The 6,779-nt window shown below is 41.5% G+C and overlaps 1 long non-coding RNA gene across 1 annotated transcript in view; it reads left to right on the top strand.

Annotated features, from left to right (window-relative positions):
- LOC107743361 (uncharacterized) overlaps nt 1–4,771 on the top strand; it is a 5,988-nt gene extending 1,217 nt beyond the window's left edge. Inside the window, exon 3 of the long non-coding RNA XR_001640399.1 lies at nt 4,737–4,771. This is a non-coding gene — a long non-coding RNA (uncharacterized LOC107743361). The remainder of the gene's footprint in view (nt 1–4,736) is intronic.
- The last annotated feature ends 2,008 nt before the right edge of the window (nt 4,772–6,779 follow it).

The raw sequence follows: 6,779 nt of genomic DNA, 5'->3' as shown, positions 1-6,779 counted from the left end.
ATCTCTAGACTGCATTATCTCTCTGATAATAAAAGTCTATTTTTCTGGCATCAAAACCCAAAGACTCTGAGAATGATTCCTCACAGCACCGGCAGAAGCCACCACACAGCATACTTAGTAAAATGGTCTGTGATGACCAAAATATCCTTGGTGTTACTGCTGTCTGGTTCCAGTGTTTTCTCTCAATCCTTCGTTAGAAATATATATATATATATATATATATAACCTAAATCATATTAGCATTATGCTAACGCTAAAATTGCGTTGTTAACATGCGTTTAGAGCATTACACAAGATAAATCAAATTGGTTCTGCTGTTACACAAGTGCTTAGTTTTATATCATTGATGTGAAATGATTTAGAGACACATTAATTGGGACTTACTTCTTTTATATTCAATTCTGAAGCACTGAATCTCCCGGAGCAGCAACGGACATCTGCTCTCATCTCAAGTTCACGGAGAAAATAAAGATCTGGAACGCACTGCGTTGTAAAAATGCAGGGATAGCGGAAGACGTAATGATGTCATTCAAAACGCGATTTCATTGGATGCGATCATAATCCTCAATATTTTACATTTATATATATTTATGTTCTTAAATAATTTATTAATCACAGGTATATATATATTTTCCTGGCAGCACTTTTCATCCTTTGGATGTTATTATTTGCTCTATTATTCTGTCTCTGCTACTACCCATTAGTAACCTGGGTTACATAATCTTCACCGGTCCCCACGATAAAAAACTCCAAAGGCAACGAGTCCAATATAGTCGATAAAGGCAGTACTTCTAAATAGGCATTTTTCTCGATAACCGTCTGTGTCAGCGGGACTGTAAACAAATCCAACTCGGACTTAATACACACTCCCGACATGCGGTGTAGTAACGCCATGCTAGAATATGGTTTTTACAGATCTCTTAGTAGAGACGTTTCGCTTCACAGCCTTCTTACACTTTTTGCATGTGACTGAGACCTTCTTGGGACCGCGCTTTGTTTTCTTTATTGAATGACCATGCCTCCTGCGTTTGAGACGACGTCGGCTGCTATATTTTTAGCGGCCGATTTTATGTATGCTTTAGCGATGCTGACCCCCCTTTTTAACAACGGTACGGCCAACCTAAACAGACCTCTGAAAAGTCCCCCTAGGCCTGCCCCGTACATAACGGCTCCTCCAGCATAACCGGGTAGACCGCCTCCGGCCTGATTTCGATAATAGTCGACATAGTCATCGGCATTCATCCCACGTGGGTTGTAATAAGCCATTTTTCACAGGTCTAAAGTGTAGTTTAACAACGACTTTCCCGTAAGAAAATGGTATTTCGTGGTTTTGGTCATCCTTTAATTCTACGGTAACGTCCGTGATGAGCGACTTGTTGACCGATGCGTAATGGGGTTTGTCGTATCTAACACTGACGGTATCATTGCTTCCCCTCGTTATATGTATGCATCTTTGAAAGGGGGACGTATGAATCACCCACTGATTGGTATTCGATAATGTCGGTATAAACATACATTGTATAAAAACCCGTGTTGATATCGGCTTGATGAGGAGCGTCGGTGATAACGCTCGTTGTAAAATCAGCTTTTTAATGGTAGGCGGAACGTCCTAAAGCTACGTCAGGTTTCATTCCTAAAATAGCGGCGAGTTTCCCGTAGAAGCTTAGCGAAATGTTGGGCTTTGTGACCAGTTGGGTTTTGTTTTTCAATTGATGGTAACCTCATACTCAAGGTGCAAGAACTGCATTTATTGCACTGATCACGGCAAGAACGCTCTCGTAGAACCCGCCGCTTATTTGGAGGTTCCTTGATAAGGAAAATCCTGATAACTCTTTAAACACGGTTTTGCCTGGTTTATTTGCATGTTTCTGGGATGGTGCTGGGAAGACATGCAGGCTGAAAATCCCGTCTTCATCGCTAAAGGTGTACCAGCTTCTAGGATATTCAATCTCAACAATGCCTACCTGCCATTTTCCTTTCAGGTTTATAGTTTTCGCTAACCTGGTCATATAACTAGATATGCAATTTTCAGGATAAACTGACAATGAAGAGTTGCACGGCAACGTGACGTAGAAACCGCGGTCATCCATGGTAAACCTTTACTCAAATGATCTCTTTCGGTAAAGGCTTGTACATTTTAAGGTTTTTGCAAGTCCAACAAAGCTTTTTTGTCTATATAGCTATTACATTTCGAAGGCCATCCTAGCCATTTCACTAAAACTAGCGTAGATCTTCCCTGTTTTTTCTCCCCTAAAATCTTTTCCACGTTAAACGCTTTGTTTTTGCTCACTATTATTTTTTGTAACTCTTCTTCGTAAAACACCCCATCGATGACGTCGCCGTCATAATCAGAGGGTCTGTATACGGGGAGATTACATGGGATACACATGGAGATAGTGAAAAATTATTCTGTGTAGTTCTGTTCATAGCCCTTGGCGAATGGTCCTCGCACTTTAGCTTTAGAGCTCGAGCCCAGGCATACTTGCTAAATACGTCGATACAGGTCAGCAAATATTTATTATTATCATTTTCCTTGGAGTATGCCGACATGTCAACTAGATCCGCTTGGAACTGTGTATCCATCCCATACACCACTACTCTATTACGTTTGTAGTTTATAGGGGCTGATCTGTGTAGTGTGTATGCATCCTCCCCGGCCAACCAGTCTGAGACCTGTTTATCGCTCAGACGGACTCCGGTATCCTTTAAGACAGCATCTTTTAACCGTTTTTTACCTCCTAAACAACCGGGGTTGGCCGGAGTGTAATAAACTTTTTACATGAGCTCAGACATGTCGACGTTTCACCCCTCCGCAAAATAATAACACGTACAAGCGTCACATTTCTGTCTTTTATTAAAAAAAAAAATATAATAATATATATATATATATATATATATAGAGAGAGAGAGAGAGAGAGAGAGATAGTCACAGGAATAGTTTTTTCAAATTTGCAGACCTTGTTTTTCTCATTTTTTGAAACAAGCTTCACACATACATCAGTTACATATGAACACATACATAGTACCTCGCCAACTCTTATCCCTCGACCGGCAGCGGATATCTCATCTAGAATTTTTCTTAGCATTACAGCGGGTGGATCGACTCTGTTAACGCACATGTCGATCAATACATCCCATGTATCCGTAGCTCTTCTCATAACGTCCATTTGTTTCTTGAGATTTTTTATACGTCTCATTTGCCCCTCGTAATCTTTCTCAGGATCACACGTGTGCTCGATAGCTGTGAGTATAATTTCGATCATCTGCTCTTTATAACGGGGGATAAACACAATGTCTCTGAAAAAATTCTTCACGCTACACACAGACCCCATGTTGTCGCGGTCACAGTCCGGGGGCAGACACGCTGCTTTAGCAGAGATCCACGGCGTCGTAAATGACTTTATTGTAGGACTCGTCCAGCAGCTTTTCCCTGAATTCGTGCAGGATAGCGCCGGTAGTTTCTTGAATCCTCAGATTGTTGTTGGTCATTAAACCGCAGCGGCATAGATTGAAGTCGATAATGGTCTGAAGATCGGGTTTGAACAGTTTGCGGGACAGCTCGTCGAAGCGTGAGTCGAAATAGTATGCGGCAGGCTCAAACAGACAGGAATGTTGCAGTTGGCTCGGATGGTCCATTGCACATCCCTCGCACTCCTCCCTCAGTTTGTTGTCTATGATGTGCTGCAGCAGCAGCATGATCATGACTTTTATGATTTTGAACCCGACCCCGCTGAAAGACCCGTCTGTGGTATCGAACCCTGTGCGGGCGGAGGTAGTGCACAGGTCCTTTAGGTAGCTCAGGTTACGATATCCGAGCTCCGTGCAGAATGTATCCAAGCATTCTTTGCACAGGTCGGGTGAGCGGTGTTCGTCTGTCGGAATATAATCGATAGCATTATCATTAGGAGCAACGAGGTTGAAAGGAGTGTAATCGTTTCGTAAAGAGTCTTCTTGAGACATGTTGGAAATGTGATGCGGGAAGGGACTTACTGTTCTATATAATGGCTGTAGTAAATGGGCGGGGACGGTAACGCCCCTGAACTTTTGCCGGGGTAACTCTCGGGATGAAACAGCTGCGTTTTAATTTTGTTGTATCCATCACGCATATCACACCACTTGAACATTTTGTTTACGATCGAAAAAAGCGCACTCAGCAGATGCAGATCACTCCACTTGAACAAAAATTGGAGGGTGAACATTTCATGATATTCCTTATGCAGGTCACCGCCCGAACGACCGCTAAGCTTTGTCTTGTCTTCGCAGGCGAATATGAACGTCCGGGTTCTTTTGGGAGTGATCACCGACCACTTGGTACCGGATATTCGGGGCCACCCCGTCCCACTCCGCAACATACAAAGATTCTTCTCCACAATCGTACAGATCTTTCCAGATACGATTGAAAAATTATTGCCAGTCTTTATCAGGAAATATCAGGCAGGTATCTTGATCCTGTACAAATTCGTTGGTCTCATCAGACGTGTAGAGCGTAACCGTTCGAGACGATTTGTGAAATATGTAGCCAAATATGCGTCCGCTGATCAGAAAAAAATCGTCTCTCACACAATCCGTATTTTCGTGGAGAAACTTTGTCAAATACAAATTAGCATTGTACGGCTTTCTCTGAGCCAAAGTCAGATTCTCCATCATCTCTTCATCCCATTCCTTCTCAGGAGTTTTAGGTGAGTATAAACCGGCCATGTCTATGTGTTTCACAGCTCTTTTCTGATTTTCCACAGAAGCGCCCGGGTCTATTTATCTAAGCGCACCTTGGGTCTATTTATCTAAGCGCACCTTGGAATGCAACCGGACACGCGGACCCCACATGGGCAAACCCCCGGATGTGGGAACGGACCATTAAAATCTATAAAAACATTCCTCAGGAGTTCATTTATCTCCTGTCATCCTCAGTCACGGACAAACATCTGAACAAACATCATATTTTCCCCCGGAGGTCATAGGTCACATCTGGACATCTAACAGGTCACGGGGTCAATACGACGTGGGTGGTTGTCATGAGGGTGGTCGCGATGCTGGTGGTCGCAATGTGGGTGGGCTGCGTGGGGGAGGGGAAAGGTCAAAAGGTAAAAGTCATAAATATTTTTGTCATATGCACATCCCTATTGACTACTGGCCTAAAATAAAAATTACAATTTGTTTTCATAAAAAAAAATATGCGAAATATATCTGACTTAAATAATTAAGCTAACAGATGTAAAACAGAAGTGTGGCGCGGTGGAAATGATGACAATGCACATTTTGTTTGTTTACTTTATTTTACAAAAGCACAAATCTTCTGTTTTTATTGTGAGTGTGCAAAAATAAAAGTAAACACTTTTGCGGATTATAACTTACTCCAAAAATTGAGTTTTTTATGTTTCAGCTGTTCGATTGCGCCGGCGTCAAGCGCACACACACCCCACATACTCTAGCAATTCAAACTTACATTGCAGTCTATTCATTATCAAAATAAAATACAGTCAACCAAACATATAAAAGGTTACACTGGTCAGTTTAAATAGACCGTAGTATACCGGTCCACTCTGCTGTCATGCCAAGGACGTTTATGCTCATGTGAAGAGGATGATCTTTTCCGTCTATATGTGAATGCGTGTAAAGTACAAGCATAGTTTACATTATAAATAGTAGTTTAACATTCAAATACATTGCGAATATGGAAACCTTTTGATTTGTGCCGAATGAGACGTGAGCAATAACCTCCACAAATACATCTAGCCAAACCCGCGCTCGCTCGTCCTCGTATGCACGCACCACGCACGCATGCACTGTCACTATCTAATGCAGCTGTAAATGCCGGATTTAAAAAAACAAATAGGCCTACCGCAACACAAAAATTCAAAATCTGACATTTTCCGGAACAGGATCCAGCAGGATCAAATTAAGTACTGGTCATAATACTCAGATAAATATTTTTCATGTGAGCAACAATGTGTTTTGCTGCAGCAGCGCCGATGGAAGTGGTTCACTGACTGCGCAGCACAGCCACATGCGCCACAGTTACATTTGGAATAATTTTATTTTAAATGCCATAATGTCAGTTGTAAACATTGCAATTGTGTTTTAAAATACAACAACGAGCAGCACAAATCCATTTAAAGAGGCGCATTCAGCGGTCTCCTAGACGGGATAGGAAACAGTCAACAAAGTAAAATGATCTCAAACATACAGCGCGCTCTCATTTTATCAAATGATCATAATCACATCTATTCATTTTACAATCCTGCTACTAGCATTTTATTCAGGCTAAAACCCCTTTAAATCGGGTGAGAAAGCGTTTTTTTTTTTTTGAGTGACTTTTGCACATCCTGTCATGCCGGTGACTGCGTGCCACTGCAATAGATGCATTTTGCAGCATTAAGGTTAACGATTAATCGATTAATTGATCGTTAATTTAAACGTTGATCGACCATGGAAATTATCGAAAATTGACATCCCTATGTTCTCCTATAGGAAAATGGTGTCAACACTGGAACATTTCACTTGACTATTGACTGTAAGTCTATAGCAATTGTCATTAATGACAGCCCTGTCTTTGTATTAATTTTTTTCCCATGTATTTGAAAATGTTTTGAATCTTGACTGTTTCACAGTGAAGTTTATCTTTGTGACCACTATTTGGTGCAACACCAATATTGTACAAGTACCTGCTCAAGTTTTCTTTTTTTTGCCCAATCTATACGATGTTTAATAGGTAGCCAGTGCAGTGTTGACAGAACCGGGCTAATATGGTCATACTTCTACTTAAGGCAAATAAAAGCTAC

This window comes from Sinocyclocheilus rhinocerous, unplaced genomic scaffold (genome assembly GCF_001515625.1).
Source record: "Sinocyclocheilus rhinocerous isolate Xijiao unplaced genomic scaffold, SAMN03320098_v1.1 scaffold467, whole genome shotgun sequence".
Lineage (NCBI taxonomy): Eukaryota > Metazoa > Chordata > Actinopteri > Cypriniformes > Cyprinidae > Sinocyclocheilus > Sinocyclocheilus rhinocerous.
This window is presented reverse-complemented; position numbering and strand designations above follow the sequence as displayed.